We start from the raw sequence: 16,519 nt of genomic DNA, 5'->3' as shown, positions 1-16,519 counted from the left end.
TGGAGCCAATGACTTACCAAAGCCTGTCAGAATAATCATTTTCCCCCCAATTTCAGTCAACTGCTGCCTGGCAATTGAAAAGCAGGGATTCAGAGAGCATTCACCCACGCTGGTGCCTGATCCCCAGTGCTCTGCAGCCATATCCTTGGAATAAAAAGGAAAAGTACACATATGAAGCACCAACTGGAGTTTGTTAAACATGGAGCATATGTGTTATTTAGAATTGGAATGTGGTGAGGTTATGAAACTATTCTTGGAAAAGAAGACAAATAAATTCCCTGTACATCAAAATAATTTGTAACAAATAGATTCATGAAAAGCTTGCTGGAAGATGGGGCACGAGGCACATGACAGAGCCCTGAAATTCAGCTTCCAGCTGGAGCCTCTCCATCCTCCAATGATGGAATTCAGGCAGTTTTAGGAAGGTGATTAAACACAGGGCATGCTAATGATTGGTAAAGGATTTTAATTTATTTTTGATGGACTTTGCAGTCTCCTGAGTATGACTTGGAATCAGACTTTCAGTTCTCACCAACATTATTGAGTCTGAACTCAGAATTACGTTACTTACAGCGATGAGTGAATTCCAGATTAGTTGAGTCCAATGGGAACTCAGAATTCCACTGAAGGATCGTGGTCTAGGTGTACCTGTCCATGTGATTCTCAAAACTGATGGTAGAACTCAGAATGCAACATGAATTCATTTTTTATTGTACAAGAGGGGGGCAAAGAAGATGCCAAAGGCTGCCCCCAACCCAAATATTGTACAGCGCATATCAAATGAGATCTGAACATCAGTGATTACATTTTTAGTAGGATGAGTGTTCTGACTGAAATGCAGCAATCTGTCACTTGGCCTTTCTGTGACATTCAGTGCATTGAAATTACCAGGCAAAGATTGCTTTTTGACATGCTAAATTAACTAAGTTGGAAATTGGAGCTTTATCATGGCTGCTAATTGTTACAGGGAGAGGGAAGAGTTGTTTGTCTTTTATATTCTGAGCAGCCTATTCAAACAGCAGTTAATAAAAAAATTAAAATAAAAGATATTCTCCAGAAGGGTCATCTCTGGAAGCAGTAGAATTAGTTGTTTAAGAGAAAGCACTTTTAATCTGAGCTGTGGCAGTGCTGAACACCTTCCCTTCAATTCCAGCCTAACCAGAACTAGGGCTTATTGTAAGGAGATGGAAGACCTGGAAACTCCATTAATAGGTGAAGCAAAAAGGATTTAAAAGACTATTTTAGACATTTAGAAGTTTTGGTTCCCTATGAATGATGTTTCACTCCTAAATTTTTTTCTCTTGGTGTTGTTTCTTCAGATATGTAAAAATCCAACTTAACCTACAGCTAAATGATGATGCTTCATATGCTTTGCAAAAGCTGCTGTAATCACAGCCCTTATGTTTTACTAAAAATTGAATAATGCTTTGTGCAATTATGTTTTCTTTAGAATGGGCTATGTTTTGTTTGCTCTCTACTGATTTTACCAAATGCAATTTTTGTTTCTGAGACACAAATGATAAATCCATGTAAATTGTGGCAGGTGATGGTATTGGGACCCTCTCTGTAAAGTTGTGATGTTTCAGATCTGAAATTCTGTTTATTCAAGCAGTCATTGTCTACAAATGTCAACAAATCCTTCTATTTTTAGCTCCCAGACAAACAGGAGTTCTGGATAAACATGCAAATGACATTTCTGGAGGCTTTTAATTGGTAATTCAATATCTACATCAGCGACCTTGTTGTGAAAGACAATTGATAAATATCAGTGAAATCTGAGAGGTCTCCAACCTCAGCTTCCTATTCCTAGGTGCAAGATTTAATTCCTGGGCTTTATGCTAAGCAAATAGTTAGAGAAATACTTGGCTGGTTTGTGTGGGAGAGTAACAGAATCAGAGAATCTTAAAATCCCAGACTGGTTTGGGTTGGAAGGGTCCTTAAAAGTCATCCCTGCCATGTGTAGGGACACTTTCCACTATCCCAGGTTACTCCAAGCCCCATCCAACCTGGCCTGGGACACTTCCAGGGCTGTGGTGAAATTAAGAAAGGATGAAATTAAAAGATTCCTGCCCATGAAGTCTGTTAATCTCACTTTTATTGTTTCTCAAGCAGAAAGAGTTACCAAAGTGCATGAGAGAGATTAGGTGATCCTACACGTTTTGGGTTAATACTGATTTCAGGACAAAGTGGTGAAGTTTTAAGCTGTCCTTGAATTTAAATGTTTATGTGCATGCCCAGAGGTTTTTGGTGCTCTCCAGCCCCAGGTGAGCAGCGTGGGCAGAGCAGTAATTGCAGCTGTGCACGTGGAATTGTGAGTAGAACATTCTGTGGGCAGCCTGACACTGCCAGGCAAAGGGAGATGAATGGAAGCGTCAACTGCTGCGCTTCTGACAGGATGGGAGTGCGTGAATTAGGGAAGGCTCTGCTCATTCATCCCACTCCTGCTCTGGGAAAGAGTTTCAGGTACCAATGGCAGCTCGATGTCTGTTCATGGAATTCTGATTTATGAGGTGTTGCCAGTCCCGCTGCCCATCCTCCCTCTGGCAGTGCCATCCTGGGAGCACATGCTGAATTAAGGGAGTGGGATGATCAAAGGCAGGGAAAGCACAGCATGTGATTTGTGTGCAAACCACACAGGCCTGTATAAATCTGCTCGCTCCCCTGTTTGCATCCAAGGAAGTAACTCTGACCCAGGATGAAACCACGGGAATTCAGTGGGATGGTGTGAGCAGCATCCCTTCCCAATCCATGTGGTTAGGGATGGGCAGTGTGGGGACAGCTGCCTGCAGAGCTCCTGTTGGGACTGAGAGTCTAGCAGGGGATGTCAAGCTTGATGTGATGACAATGCATTTAATGGCTAATTTGGAAACATTAAAATTATAACTTTTAGGAAACCGTGAGGATGTTTCTTTGTCAAGTCTTTACTTTTTCCAAATCATATTTGGGGACAAAAGGAGCACAAGGCACTGACAGCTTGATCCAACTGTAATTCAAAGTGTGTGCGAGGAGGAAATGTGCATGATCCAAGGAAAGTTTTGCCTTCCATTCCTCCTTGTGCATGCAGTGCTGCCTTCACAGGGTGTTAAATTCACATTAACACCTAAATGTCTGCAGCCCCGCTCCTGTGAGGGCATCCTTGGCTTCCCTGGGATGTTCCAGAGGGATGGAGCTCCTGTTGCCAAAGCTGTCCCAGGTGGGGGAAGACCAGAAGCTGGAGATGCCCCATCCCTGGAAGTGTCCAAGGCCAGGTTGGACAGAGCTTGGAGCAACCTGGGATAGTGGAAGGTGTCCCCTGTGGAAGGAGGATGGAACTGGATGAGATTTAAGGTCCCTTCCAACCCAAACGATTCTAGAATTTCATGATTATTATACATCAACAAATACATTAAATAAATGAAATATAGTTTGTTAATTAGAAAAATTAATGGTGTGACATGGGTGGCACAACACAGGGAGAGAGGAAGTGAAGAGTAAAGCAGTTGTGTCGCTTTATTGCAAGGATTGCAGCTCTTTTAATTACAGACTAAGTTAGTTAATGCAAGTAAAGAGAGAAAATGAGACCCCTTGTGAGGAGGATGCAGAGCACTGTCAAACCCTCTCCCATTTCCTGGTAATTAGTGGATAGGAGACCGTGGTGCTTCCCGTGCTGCTCACCTCCTGTTCCACGATCCGCGTTTGTACACACGGATTTAAATCAGGGAGCAAAGGAACTGGGTGTAGGTGGGAGTTGTGTCTCAGAAATTCTGTCTCGAAGCTTTTGGATTGTGTGGCCTTGTAAAAGAAGTGAGAGACTGAGGACAGGTGTGTAATAATGTTCCCCAATATTTTGGCTTGCAGAGTGAAGACACCTTTTTAAGGTAATTGTTATAATTAGAGTTTGCAAAACATTTAAAGTGATACAAAGGTGCCGTGAAGGAACGTGAGGTAGGAGAAACATTCTTGTATTTTAGGAAGATTTTTGATAAATTATGAATTTAGTTATTGATGATTTTCTTTTTTGAATTTGCTCATTATAACCTATTCTAATGCCTCTGAGGGGAACGAGGGTGGAGCTTGGTTCAGTGCCTGAATGGGCTCCAAGAGATTGCAGATGGACTTTGGACAAGGGATGGAGTGACAGGATGAGGGGGAATGAATTCACAGTGATAGAGGGCAGGGTGAGATGGGATATTGGGAAGGAATTGTTCCCTGGGAGGGTGGGCAGGCCCTGGCACAGGGTGCCCAGAGCAGCTGGGGCTGCCCCTGGATCCCTGGCAGTGTCCCAGGCCAGGTTGGACATTGGGGCTGGGAGCAGCCTGGGACAGTGGGAGGCGTCAGGGGTGCAGCTGGATGACCCTTAAGGCCCCTTCCAACCCAAACCATTCCATGATTCTTTGTTGCCTTCCAATACAGGAATCCCTCTGGTTTCTGGGTCTTGCCTTTTCCAGCCTTGGTGCTCTGACATTTGGGAGGGGGATCCCTCACCTCGGGGAGGTGCTGTGTCTGCACCCCACTGAGTCCAGCAGGACTGTGGGGGCTGAGTGCTGCTGGCATCACTTTATTTCCAGGACTTTTTGCCAAACCCTAAACCATCTGTGTGGTGGTAGATGAACATTCAGAATTTGATTGTGGCGTTTTCTGCAGTGCAAATGGAACAGGGTTGCAGGAAAGGTTGTTTTGCAGGAAATTGTTGTTTAGGTTTTGAACTAAATGTTTGACATCAGGAAGGAGTGGATTTAAGGCTGTGGGAAGCCCATCCAGTTCCCTTTGCTGCTCGGGGTGTTTTAGGCTGTAATTAAATTCCCTTTTCCACAGGAACCCCAGCTCATGTTCAGTGCACATGACAGCAGCAGGGAGGGGAGGATCACAATGCCAGAACAAGCTCAATTTGACTCATTTAAGTTGTGATTTAAATATTGTAAATGTTTCTGTGTTCCGAAAAACTCCACTTGGCTGCTTTAGCCCCTATTTGGTAACGAATTATGTCAGAATAGGTTGGTGGGACACATTTGGGCTGCGTGGTTACACCCCTCTGTGTGGATATTTTCAAATACTCTCTGGGGGACAGCAACATAACTTATGGGGCAAAATACAGAAGTTTCATGTCTCACATATTTCCAGGCTCAGCTTTATCTTACTCTTTGCCTGTGAATTTGATTGATATTACTATCTTGGTTTTCAGGCAGAAATAATGCACCTCTCTGTTTTAACGATAAACTTCCTCTGTGTTCAAGTATAAACGAGGATAGTGTTACAAAAATGTACTTTTTTCTCCCCAGCTGAGGATTTCCTCTCTTCCCAGCTCTCCCAAGGCTTGGCTGGGATGATTTGGGATTTGTGAAGGACCGGGGTTTTGGCGTCCTCCTGGACCCACCGGTTCGTTCCTCCTTTGGTTTCCTCGCCCCTAAACGTGTGAATTTTTGAGGACAGGGCTCCCTCGCGTGGTGGCACCACACGAACCTCAGCTGCTTCCCCTGCAAGGAGAACCAAAATTCTCTTCTTTTCCCGCAGTTTTCACACAGTTGCTTAGGGATCTTTCCCACTGCTGGAGAGGCTGAGAAAAGAGAAAAACATCACTGAGCTCTTCTGTTCCTTCCAACCCAAACCACTCTGGGATTATAACCCCAAAACATCACAGGAGCTGTGTTATACAAAAGTCTAGAGAACTTCAAGCTAAGCAAGGGTTTAAAGATTTTATTTTCATTTTTCTTTTGCTAAACCTTAACTCTTCCCGAGGCTCCAAATAAGTTTTTGACTTGGAGTTGTAGAAAGTAGAGAGCAGGTTATTAATATGGTGTTGCAGGAAAAATCAGTGTTCCTAATGAAAATCAGTGTGCTCAGAATAGGACAAAAATTTGGCAATCAGCTACTGCTGCTTCATGAATATTAATTAAATTACATCAGTATACATGGCGTATCTATATAGTATATATAGACACTATATATGAACTGATAATATATTAAATACATATAAATAAAATTTATTTTTATTTATTATTTATAATCATTGAACTGCTATATAAATAGATACATATAAAATATATGTTTAATGTATTATCAGTTCAGATTGAAAACTTCGGCTGTGGTTATCCATGTGCACCTTCATGATGTGGAACTTGGGTCTACTCATTGTCCATTGCATGGGGCACTTCCAGTTTCTGTAGTGGAACTTTTTTTCCTTAAAATTCAGCTGGTGAGCTCATCTCTCTTCTGCAGTCAGTGGGAATTAGTCCTGTCTCTACAAACTGAATTTTCATGGACTTTAGCCTAGCTGAGACACAAAGGGAAGAAAGAATTTTCATCCTCTTCTCACTGTTTCAGTGTCATAAGGGGGCAGAGAGTGTTTTCATATTTCATAGCCAAAACTTGTATCATCTATTTTTTTTTTAATTGTAGGTATTGTCTTCTTTTGAGAAGAAAACACTCGCTTTCACTCTCTCCTAATTCTACAAGTATTTTAAACTACATATATCTTAAAAAGTATTGGGCTGGGAGTATTTAATTAAGATTTTCAATTTTTATTTTCAGTTCAAGAACAGATATTTCACTGACAGATTAAAAACCTCTTTCTTTCTCTTTATGAACATTACAATTAAATGCTCAGCTGTAGAGTATTTAACCACCAACCCACCTCTTCCTGAGCTGATCCCTTTGGGGTGGGGGCTTCCAAGCATCCTCTTCCTCATGTTTAGAATTCCAGAATGGTTTGGGTTGGAAGGGATTAAAGCTCATCTCACTCCACTCCCTGCCATGGGCAGGGACACCTCCCACTATCCCAAGTTGTCACAAAAGCCATCACATTCCCAAAATATTGTCTGGATGAAGTCAGATCTGCTCTTTGGGATCATGGCTGCGGACAACCAGACTTTCCACATGTAGGGAATCATAAGCAAAGCTGCTTTTTCTTGCCTGATGGTAAATATGGAATATTGGAATTATTCTCCATTTGCTTTTCTGCTGAAAATTATTCAGGGAGGAAGCTGAGCTTTTAACGCTGAGCTCAGGGCTTGTTTTGTCCTCTTTCCACTTGCCATGGGAGGGTGGAGAGGCTGCAGAGCTGGGACCCAGCACCCTCCAAGTGTCCCCACGGAGCGTCTGTGCTGCACTGCCTGAGGCCAGGGGTCCCAGCCGAGACAGATGCCTTTGGAGGCACAGACGTATGTGTTTCTGCTTTGTAAAAAAAATTAAAGTATTTTACAAAAAAAAAAAAAAAAGCCACCAAAACTCTTGTGGTTTAGACAGCTGGTCTGGCAGTTGGTAATGTGAAGGCCTATTAAAATATTTATGCTGTTTGTTATTTAACTTCATTTGTTTTTTCCAAAGAATTTGGAAATGGGCTGATTAAATAAAATCGCGTGAGGCCGCCCGGGTTGGGAGTGACAAGTATTGGCAGGAATCTGGGAACACTGGCAGCACAGGGGACTAATATTCTGTCTTTCACTCTCCTGAAATCTCGTCGTTCTGTTTGCCTTCTGAGCGAGAGGAGGTGCTAATAAATACGCTGAAAATATTTTCACACTTCTGCTGGGTGGAATTTTGATTCGGGAGCTGGGGCACAAAGGCCTGGCTTAATGGAAACTTTAGAGTCGGTGACAAGGCTCCCTTTGACTCAGCCCCAGCAGTGGAAATCAATGTTGAAAATGACACCGCCACCTCAAAGTTTCAGTGGTTTGTTATTTTGGGTGCTCACAGAACTTGCTGTGTAGGTTTTAGTGAGGGATTCAACTTTCAACTTCTTAAACTTCTCAGCTGTTCAAACCGTGATGTCCCAGAGTTTGGACAAGTTTCAAGGAGCATTTAATTGTTTTCCAACAGGGAGCAGCTCTCATGGAAATGCAGAGTGGGGATTTGGATTGGAGAAAAGTAAAAAGAATAAAATCGAGTTTAGCATCCTCAGGGAATGATGACCGTAAAATCCCAGAACCATTCAGCTTGGAAAACTCTCTCAGATCATCGAGTCCAGCCATTCCCAGCACTGCCAAGGCCACCACTGCTCCATGTCCCCAAGTGCCACATCCACATGGCTTTTAAATCCCTCCAGGGATGGGGACTCCCCCCCTGCCCTGGGCAGCTCTGCCAGGGCTGGACAGCCCTTTGAGGGAAGAAATTTTCTTGATATCCACCTGAACCTCCTCTGGCCAAACTTGAGGCTGTTTCCCCTTGCCCTAACCAGCAAACCTGACATTACACTTAAACATTTACAAAATGGAGGTTTTAAAAATCAGAGGGAGGCAATCCATGTGTCTACTCTGGGTAAAAGTTGAACAAATTGGATTTTTCCCTGTGTTCAGGGGAGCCCGTGCTGGAGGTGCACATCCTCATGTTCAGGAGATGGGGCACTCCATATACAGTAGGAAAATGGGGAAAAATTCATGATGGAATGGCAATTAAAAAGGTGTTTTCACAATAATGAAGACCAAAAGAACTGATCACCAACAATGGCCAAGTTTTGAAATGTAGAAAGAAGAGTGGTGAGAATGAAAAGAAGGGGAAAAGAGGATAATGAAATTCCAAAATTGCTTCTTTTCCAGTGCCTCCCTGGAAGGACAAACTATCTTGAAAAATGATGTAAATTCATTAAAAAATAAGGATTATCTAATCTATCTGCAATTCAGCTGGACACTTTCTCAGTCCCAATACTGGGTTTTGTTCAACCCTGGGCTTTGGACAACCGAGGGTGCTGTGAGAGCTTTAGGACTGAGCCCAAGAGGTCAAACGCAGGCTGTGCTCAGAGGTGGTGACAGAGCATGAACAAATGGTGCCAGACATGGGGAGATCAAATTAGTAGAGCTTGATTTCATGTTAACCAGAGATAATATGGTGTGAAATCATTTAATTAGGGAAAATCCCCAGATATTCTGGGAAACACAAAGGAGCAGAGTGGAAGGGAGGCAATGTCAAAGTGGTCAAGGAGTGAGTGTGGGAGTCTCCATGGCCTTGTGTTGTTGCTGGAGGAGTGAGGAAAAGGGTAAATTGTGTTCCCTGGTGGGCTGGAGTCCTGTTGGATCTGCTGTGTGTGGCTCGTTTTGGGGAGCTGCTGTTTAAAGGCTGATCTTTATTAGGGCTTTTACACTGTGGCAAGTTGTTGTTGAACCTTTATTTTAAGACTGAGAGTCTCTAACATGTTCTCACAGCAAGCTGTTTCCCAGACTCGCATGTATTTCCCCCAGAATTTGTGCAGAACCTTTTTTGGGAAGCTCAGCTCTTTGGTGTGTTTTGCTCTACCAGCCCCTTGGATGGGTTGGTCCCACAATATCTGACACTAAAGTCTGGTTCAAGTTGCAGCAGCAGGGAAAGCTCTTCCCTCTTGCTCTTTCCTTGCTCTATTAATTTTAAACTTTTGTAGAATCCTTGGATAGTTTGGGTTGGAAGGGTTTTACTCATAGTGAAAATAATCTGGAGACACTGGCTTTTATAGGAAGTGTAAATCTTGGTTTTTAAGTCATTTTAGTGGAGCTGCATTTCCTGTCTCTTCATCCCTTTTGCTCCTGTGAAGTTTGGAAAAGCAATTCATAGCCTGAAAATCTCTCAGGGTTTTTAATGGTTCTCCTGAACCTTTGATTCCTTCTTCCTTAATTGCTTGTGGTCATTTGAACCCACAGAAACCAATTGAAGGAAGAGTGGATGCAAACCCCGTACCTGGATTGTCATTTTTGGGGTTCAAATATATAACATTTGTATTTTTGCTTTTGTTACTAATTTTCTTTAGGAATAGATTTTTTTTAAATACTGAGAAACTATAATTTACATATATATATGTATATGTGTGTATATATATATATATAAAAGACTTTAAACTACTTATATGTTTTCCTTTCATACATAAAGGATAGAGGAAGGCTGATGACCAAGGTAGTTGGCTAGGGAAAGAAGAATTGAACTTTTTTCTTTTACCTCAAAAGAAAACCTTCTGAGCAGCTCAGGGAGCTCCATATATTTTCAATTATTGAGAAGAAACTGATATTTGCCTTTTGCCAAGTTACTGAGGAGAACAGTGGCCTGAAAAGGGGTTGATTTGGTTAAAAAATGAACAGAAAATGTGATGATGCATGGCCCTGACAATGCTTGTCTGTGTAAGGCAGCGTGATGTGTGTCAGCAATTCCTCCTCAAATCCGCCAATATAAAAGCTTAAAAATTCTCTCCTGATCCCATGTGCTGCATAATTCACTTTTAGGATCTAAAAATAAAGCCAGGCTCTTTACAACACTGTGCACATGCTGGAGTGGAGTAAACACGTGTTCAATCTGTTCCGAGTTGTCTGATTAAAATAATCGTGGTGTGAAGGAAGGAGGCAGGAGGGGCACAGCCGAGCATTTCAGAGAGCAGAGAGGTGTTGAAATGCCCTTGAAAATTAAAACTGTGGAGGCTCTGCATGTTAAAATTATTAGGGTTCACGTGGGTGCAAAGATGTTGACAACTTGAACTTGAAATTTCTTACAAGCGTGGCCTTAAATAAATTTGGATTAAATAAGCAACAGGAGGTGAAACTGTGTTTGATGAAATTGTCTGGCAAATTGGTTTTAAGTCTGGAATTTCATTTTCCGAACAGAACACTGTGGAGAGGGCAGCAACAAGCAAAAATGAACTGCAAGTTATTTTACTGTTCAGGGAGACAAGTGACTCTTTATAGTTCTGCTCTAAAGCTTAATTTTTAGGACCTGTATAAATAGAATCAAATCCACCAACTGATTTGGAGAGGATAATCCATCAATATTTAATTTGGTGAGAAAGAAAAGGCTTTAAAATAATAAATGTAGTTCATGAATCAGATGCGCCGTTGGGTTCCATTATTAAATGTAGATGTATAATATTGGTGGCCTCGTGTTTGTTATTTTAATAATTCTAATTAACTTCTGGTAATTGTGGTGGACCTGCTGCCAACTATCCCGGCTGTGATCATTACTCAGGGTTATTATTTTCTGTAGACAGTCAGCCAGTGAATAGACGAAGTTTTCAGGCAAACTAGACTTAAATAGCACAAGGTTTTTTTGTTGAAGAAAAATGCCTCGTGGTGAACTTCATCATGATCTGTCTGTGGAGAGATCCAGGCAATCTTTAGGATAATGCAGTAATTTCTAAACTCCCCATAAACAATATTTCATCCTTTCTCCTTGATTGGGGATGATGACTGAGATTTGTGTGGAGAAGCAGAAGCTCTCTCCCTCACAATTAGCCTGCTCCTCTTGTCTCTGTCTCTTTATGGCCCCACACTCCATTTTTCATGCCGTGGTTGTAATGGTGATAAACCAGGACACTCCAGCCTGAACTGGTGCAAACTCTGAGAGAGAAAATGAATCCACTGGTGGATACAGGGACAAATCCTTCACTTACCTGAAAGACACTTTAGTGCCCAAGAAATCCATTGGAGTATGGAGCTGCCGGTGAAGAAGGATCTGTGACATGAACGTGTGATTTTGTCCTTCCCCTTGGTAGCCTGGGAGGCTTCTCCCACATTGCAGATGGCACTCGGGAGCAATTTTCTGTGTCTGGATGGGGTCTTTCTGCAGCTGCAAAAATTCTGCCCCATTTCAGCTGGGGAAGTGTCACAGGTTGGAGTTTCCCATCAAAGATGTGTTCTGTGCAGGAGAGAAACCCCAAAATGTTATGATATCCAATTTCCAATTAATTGAAAATGTTGCTACCTCAGAAAGTTGGAAAGATTTATTCCTCTGCTGCAGCAGTTTTTCCATGGGAAGGAACAGTTGAAAATGCAGACTTACATTGAAACAGACGTTTCATTGAAACAAAACCCCACGAAATTTGAATTTGAAGAAGAAATTTTAAAGGCAAATTTTCAGTGGTCTTCAGGGTAGATTGTTCTTGTGCCTCTTCAGAGCAGAGTGAGTGCAACACAGCACCAATTCCTTCTAGAACAATTGGCTTTTAAGAATCCATCACATTCCTTAGTGGAAGGTTGGTAATCTCCAAAATGTTGTTCTCATCTTTTTAGCTGAACAGATGAAGGCAGGAATAACGTGGAAGAATGTGGAATAGAGGCAGAGCAGAGCTGGGATGTGTGGGAGCATCAAGCCATGGATAAGGACTTTAGGACAGTCTAAACATTGCAAACATCCTGTGGCAAGACCTGAAATCTGGTGCTGGGAAAAGGAAAATAAAACCACTTTTCTAGCAGTTTGTGTGAGTGGATTTAAAGGACAGATACGGTCTAATTTAAATTTGGAAATAGAAAATTTTGTAAGGAATTACAATTAATCCCCAAAGTGAGTTTGCGGTGTAATTGAATACTCAAATAAAAAGGCAACTCAGAGTGGATTTAGGGATTGCAGCTGCTGAGGGAGATGCGTTTGTGACTCCCTACGAGTACAAAGTCAGGCTCTCATCAGATGGAATTACTGCACTGAGGGATAGTGCCCATTAAAATAACTGCTAATTCCTTGTGCCAACTGCACTTCCTTCAAAGCACACTGCGTTGGGAGAGAGTTACCAAACTCCTTCTGAGCCTCATCTTCAATTTGCCCATCAGAACATCCACACGGTTATTTGGGGCATCTTCAAAGTGTTTCAGTGCTTTGGAGTAGATCCTGGAGATAACATGCTCTCCTTTGATAGTTCCATGTGCCTCTGGATGACACTGGGGGAAAAGGAAGCCCCCACCTCCCAGGGATCTTTCCTTTTCTTCCTGCCCATCCTACCAGTGAGTGCAAACTCCGAGATCACACAGAACCTATGGATTCCTCAAAAGAAATTAATCCCAGGTGGTTTCATCTTATTTTCTGTGTATTGCCTACTGCAATTTGGGCTCTTAATTTGTTTTTGCAAACGATGAATTTGATTTCCTGCTGTCAGTGAGTGTCTGCCTGTCGGAAGGCTCCAAGCATGACTGGCATAATGAAAAGTGTTTCTTGCATTGGAGTTGGAACTTTGTGTATTAAGAACTTCCCTCTGTCTAATAACTAAGATCAGACAGCAGATCTTTCTATTCCTTCACTCCAAATTGTAGTTAATCTTTATCATCAAAGGGAATAAGAATGATGTTCATCAGGGTACAGAGAGAGCAGAAAAAAGAGGTGGAAAATTTAGTAAATGGCAAATCTCAGTAATTTTCTTTGTTTGACTCACTGTAAGAACCAGGAGTTTAAAGTTCTGTTCTTAAAGAAACATTTGTGACCTATTTGGTTGCTGGAAATGGGTGTGGGTGGATCTTGAGCTTTTTTCTCTGCTTGAAGCATAAATCTGGTTTGTTGTCATTTGGAAAGTGTTCCTGTCAGATCTACAACAGAATTCTTCTTTTTAGTTGGTGGGGACAGCACAGGATAAAACACGATACGCTTGGTTGCTCTAAGGAGGTGGGAGAGTTATTCTGAGTGGATTTTTAGGTATCCAGGTAAAGTGTGTTTTGTTCTCAGGTAGGTGCAGTGGAATTAGCCTGGTCTTCCCCACAGTGGAAGGAATGGAATTGCCCCTGGGGGCTGTTTGTGGCTCCTCTGTGTAAAAATGCTGCTTCCCAGTTCAAATATTTCTTGCAGACAGATAGGAGGCATCCATGGAATTGTTCAGCTTGGAGAACCCCTCCAAGGCCATCAAGCCCATCCCTAAACCACGTCCCCAAGTGCCGCACCCACAAACAAACACACCTCGAACCAACGAGGTTCTCAAATTTCCAGCAGTTCCCCCTCAACAGCTTATTTTTTAAAATTTTTTTTAATCTCCATCTCAATTACACAGCGAGATGTTCTTTTTAAAAACTTGTTTGTTATTAAGATATAAATCTACTTATTTCAGTCGTGTAGTGCACGGCGGCGTAATGCAATACAAGAAGATTACAAGCTGATGGTGAGATGTTAATAACAGTAACACAAAACATTAAGGCAAGTGACATTTACATAAGTATCTTGATCTTAATACATGTAATTTACATATGAAAATTTAATCACCATAGAGATAAACAGCTGCAATGTTTAATTAAACTCTCCACACAAAATCAGCCTGCAAGAAGTAGTTTGTCACTGCTAATTTATCACAATTCTCATAAGTATTCTTTAAAATAAAAATGCAAAATAAATGACTCTTATTGATAATTTAACTTCTGGTTACTTTATCGTATTCTCAACAGGCTTTGATGATACAATTACAATATGAAGATTCCAGGCTCATTTTCTCACCATTTAGAAGACAAAACATAAATATATGGAGAACAAATGTATTTGTTTACAGACTTAAGGGTCAGCAGTGTGGCAGCACTGGAGCACAATTTAGGCAAATTTAATGCTGTGATAAGTTATGTGTAATGAAGGGCTGGGAGTCTCTCTCTGTGGGGCTGTTTGATGAGGAAACAATTAGAGGTGAAAATTAATGCTGGAATTATCCTGGAGTCGGAACGGGCTCCATATCCCTCCCTAAACCACGTATTTGGGAATCAGAGATGTGCTGACATTCAGGAGTTATTGAAGCCCAGACTTTGCTCCTAGTGATGGGTTTTAAAGCCAAACAAAGCACTCTGGGTTCTGAAAGAAACAATTTCCGTGTCTTTCTCGGGATTCTTCAAGAAAATTAAAAATAGAAGGTTGGCTGAATCCTCTTCACAGCCCTAACGGCAAAAAAAGAGCTTTTTGGTAACTTCAGGGCAGGTGGATAACAGCAGAAAAAGAGATTTTGGTAGTGTCAGGGTAGGTGGGAACAAAGAACAGATATTTAACATTTAGTACCTGAAAATATATATTTTTAGGTGTGAAATTTATTCTCTTCCCAGAAGAACAAACTGTGTAATGAGGCTGTGTCAGATGGAGCTTCTGCATATGCTGAGAATTTCTATATTGTTTATTTATCCATTTCCTGAATTTCCTATCCCAGGGCACCCCCAGAACTCTGGGGAGCCTTGCTCTGCATTTGGCAAATTCACTTTTATGGACCCATGGCAAAGATGAGCCTTGGAATATCCTATTTTTGCCTTGGGTTTTGATTTTGCTCTATTTATTTCTCATATCTCTTTTTGTATAAGTTTTGTTTAAGGATGTGAGCATTAAAGGTTATTTTCATGCCTAAAGATGATGCCCAGATCACAGAGAGAAAATGGGATTATCTGGTTCTGAGCTCAAAAATCCTTATATATTCTTATATTATGAACCTGTTAATTTAAAGCAAAGCTGGGTTAAATTCAGCTTTTTATTTAAAATGAACCTTGTAGGAGAACTAGATGTGAGGAAAAAACCCTCATAAGTAGAAATTAGGTCTCACTATAAGGATAAATCAATACCATGCTGGAAAAAAAAATCAATTTTAAAACAATGTAACTTTTTGTTTGTTTGTTTTATTCCGAATTTGAATTTTGCAACATAGCTGGAATTAAAAATGAAGAAAGGGATACATTAGAAAATGAAAATCATGGGAGAGAGGCAAAAGTTTCCCTCTTAGTGATGTTCTGCTTCACAAAAACCATTTAAAATTAGAGAGGAAATATTCTCAATATGAGGAAAATTCCATTCCTCCTTTGAATTTGGTGTGTTTTGAATGTGTTGGTGGCAGCTGATCTAAGGGGCAATTTCTGGCTCTGCTGTTAATTCCTCTGGGTTACAATACTCAGGATTTGAGCTAGAACAGAGAGACTCAGGCACAGTTCCCCAGCAATTCCAATCTTTGTGTCCAGCAAAGCAACTGGGATGAGGGTTCCAGGGAATAATTCTGTATTCCCAACATTTTCAATTCCAGGTTCGGACAGTTTGGTGAGAAACATGAGATCTGTAGGTGTAGAATCTGTCAGTGCTGAGAGAAGAGGTGCTAATAAAAAAGGAGTTTTGAATAGATATATTTGTATACGTATACTTGGAAATATATAATTGCAGTTGGAAAGAAAAGGTGCAAATCTTTATAAAAATAACATTTTTCGCTCTTGTTTTGCAGTCAATATAAACGCATATGTTTCACGTTATCACCTGAGTGCCTTTGTAAAGTTACTTAATTCAGTGATTTGGGCTGTCATTGACTTATTACTGACAAGGAATTGTGTAAAATTCAGTAACTGTCCCTCTATGAATTATTTTTTACCTTGTTACCACCCAAAACGTAGAAAAGTGAATAGAAATCCACTCAGTGAGATCTGCTTGCTGGAAGGGCAACATCTATTCCAGTAGAAAAAAATGGCCAATTCCAAGTAGAATTCAAAATATTATCTCCACATCCCAAAATTTTTTCCATATTTTTTCCATATTTTTTTTTTTTTTTTTTTTTTTTTTACACCAAACCATGATCTCTTTCTAGATATTCATTTCTTCAAAGTTCTTTGTCAGGGCAGGGATGTCTTTTTTTCCATTTTGAAGGACTGCAGGGTGAGGGTTTTCTGCCCTTCAACCATTATTAAGCACTATTTTAACTAAATTTTGGATACCCTCTTGGGTCCAAGTGAACCTCCTACCTCCAAGCTACCCTGGCTATTTGGAAAGCCTCCATTTAGATTGTTGATGGGGATGTGTTAATTATAAATTTATAATGTTTTATTGGGGTAGGGGACATTTTTCCAAGTGGGGACATGGGGTTTCTCCTTCTGGATGGTCAATGGCTGTACAGAGAGACAGAAACCTTGGG

This window comes from Corvus moneduloides, chromosome 7 (genome assembly GCF_009650955.1).
Source record: "Corvus moneduloides isolate bCorMon1 chromosome 7, bCorMon1.pri, whole genome shotgun sequence".
In the NCBI taxonomy this organism is placed as follows: Eukaryota; Metazoa; Chordata; class Aves; order Passeriformes; family Corvidae; genus Corvus; species Corvus moneduloides.
Note: the sequence above shows the minus strand (reverse complement) of the source record.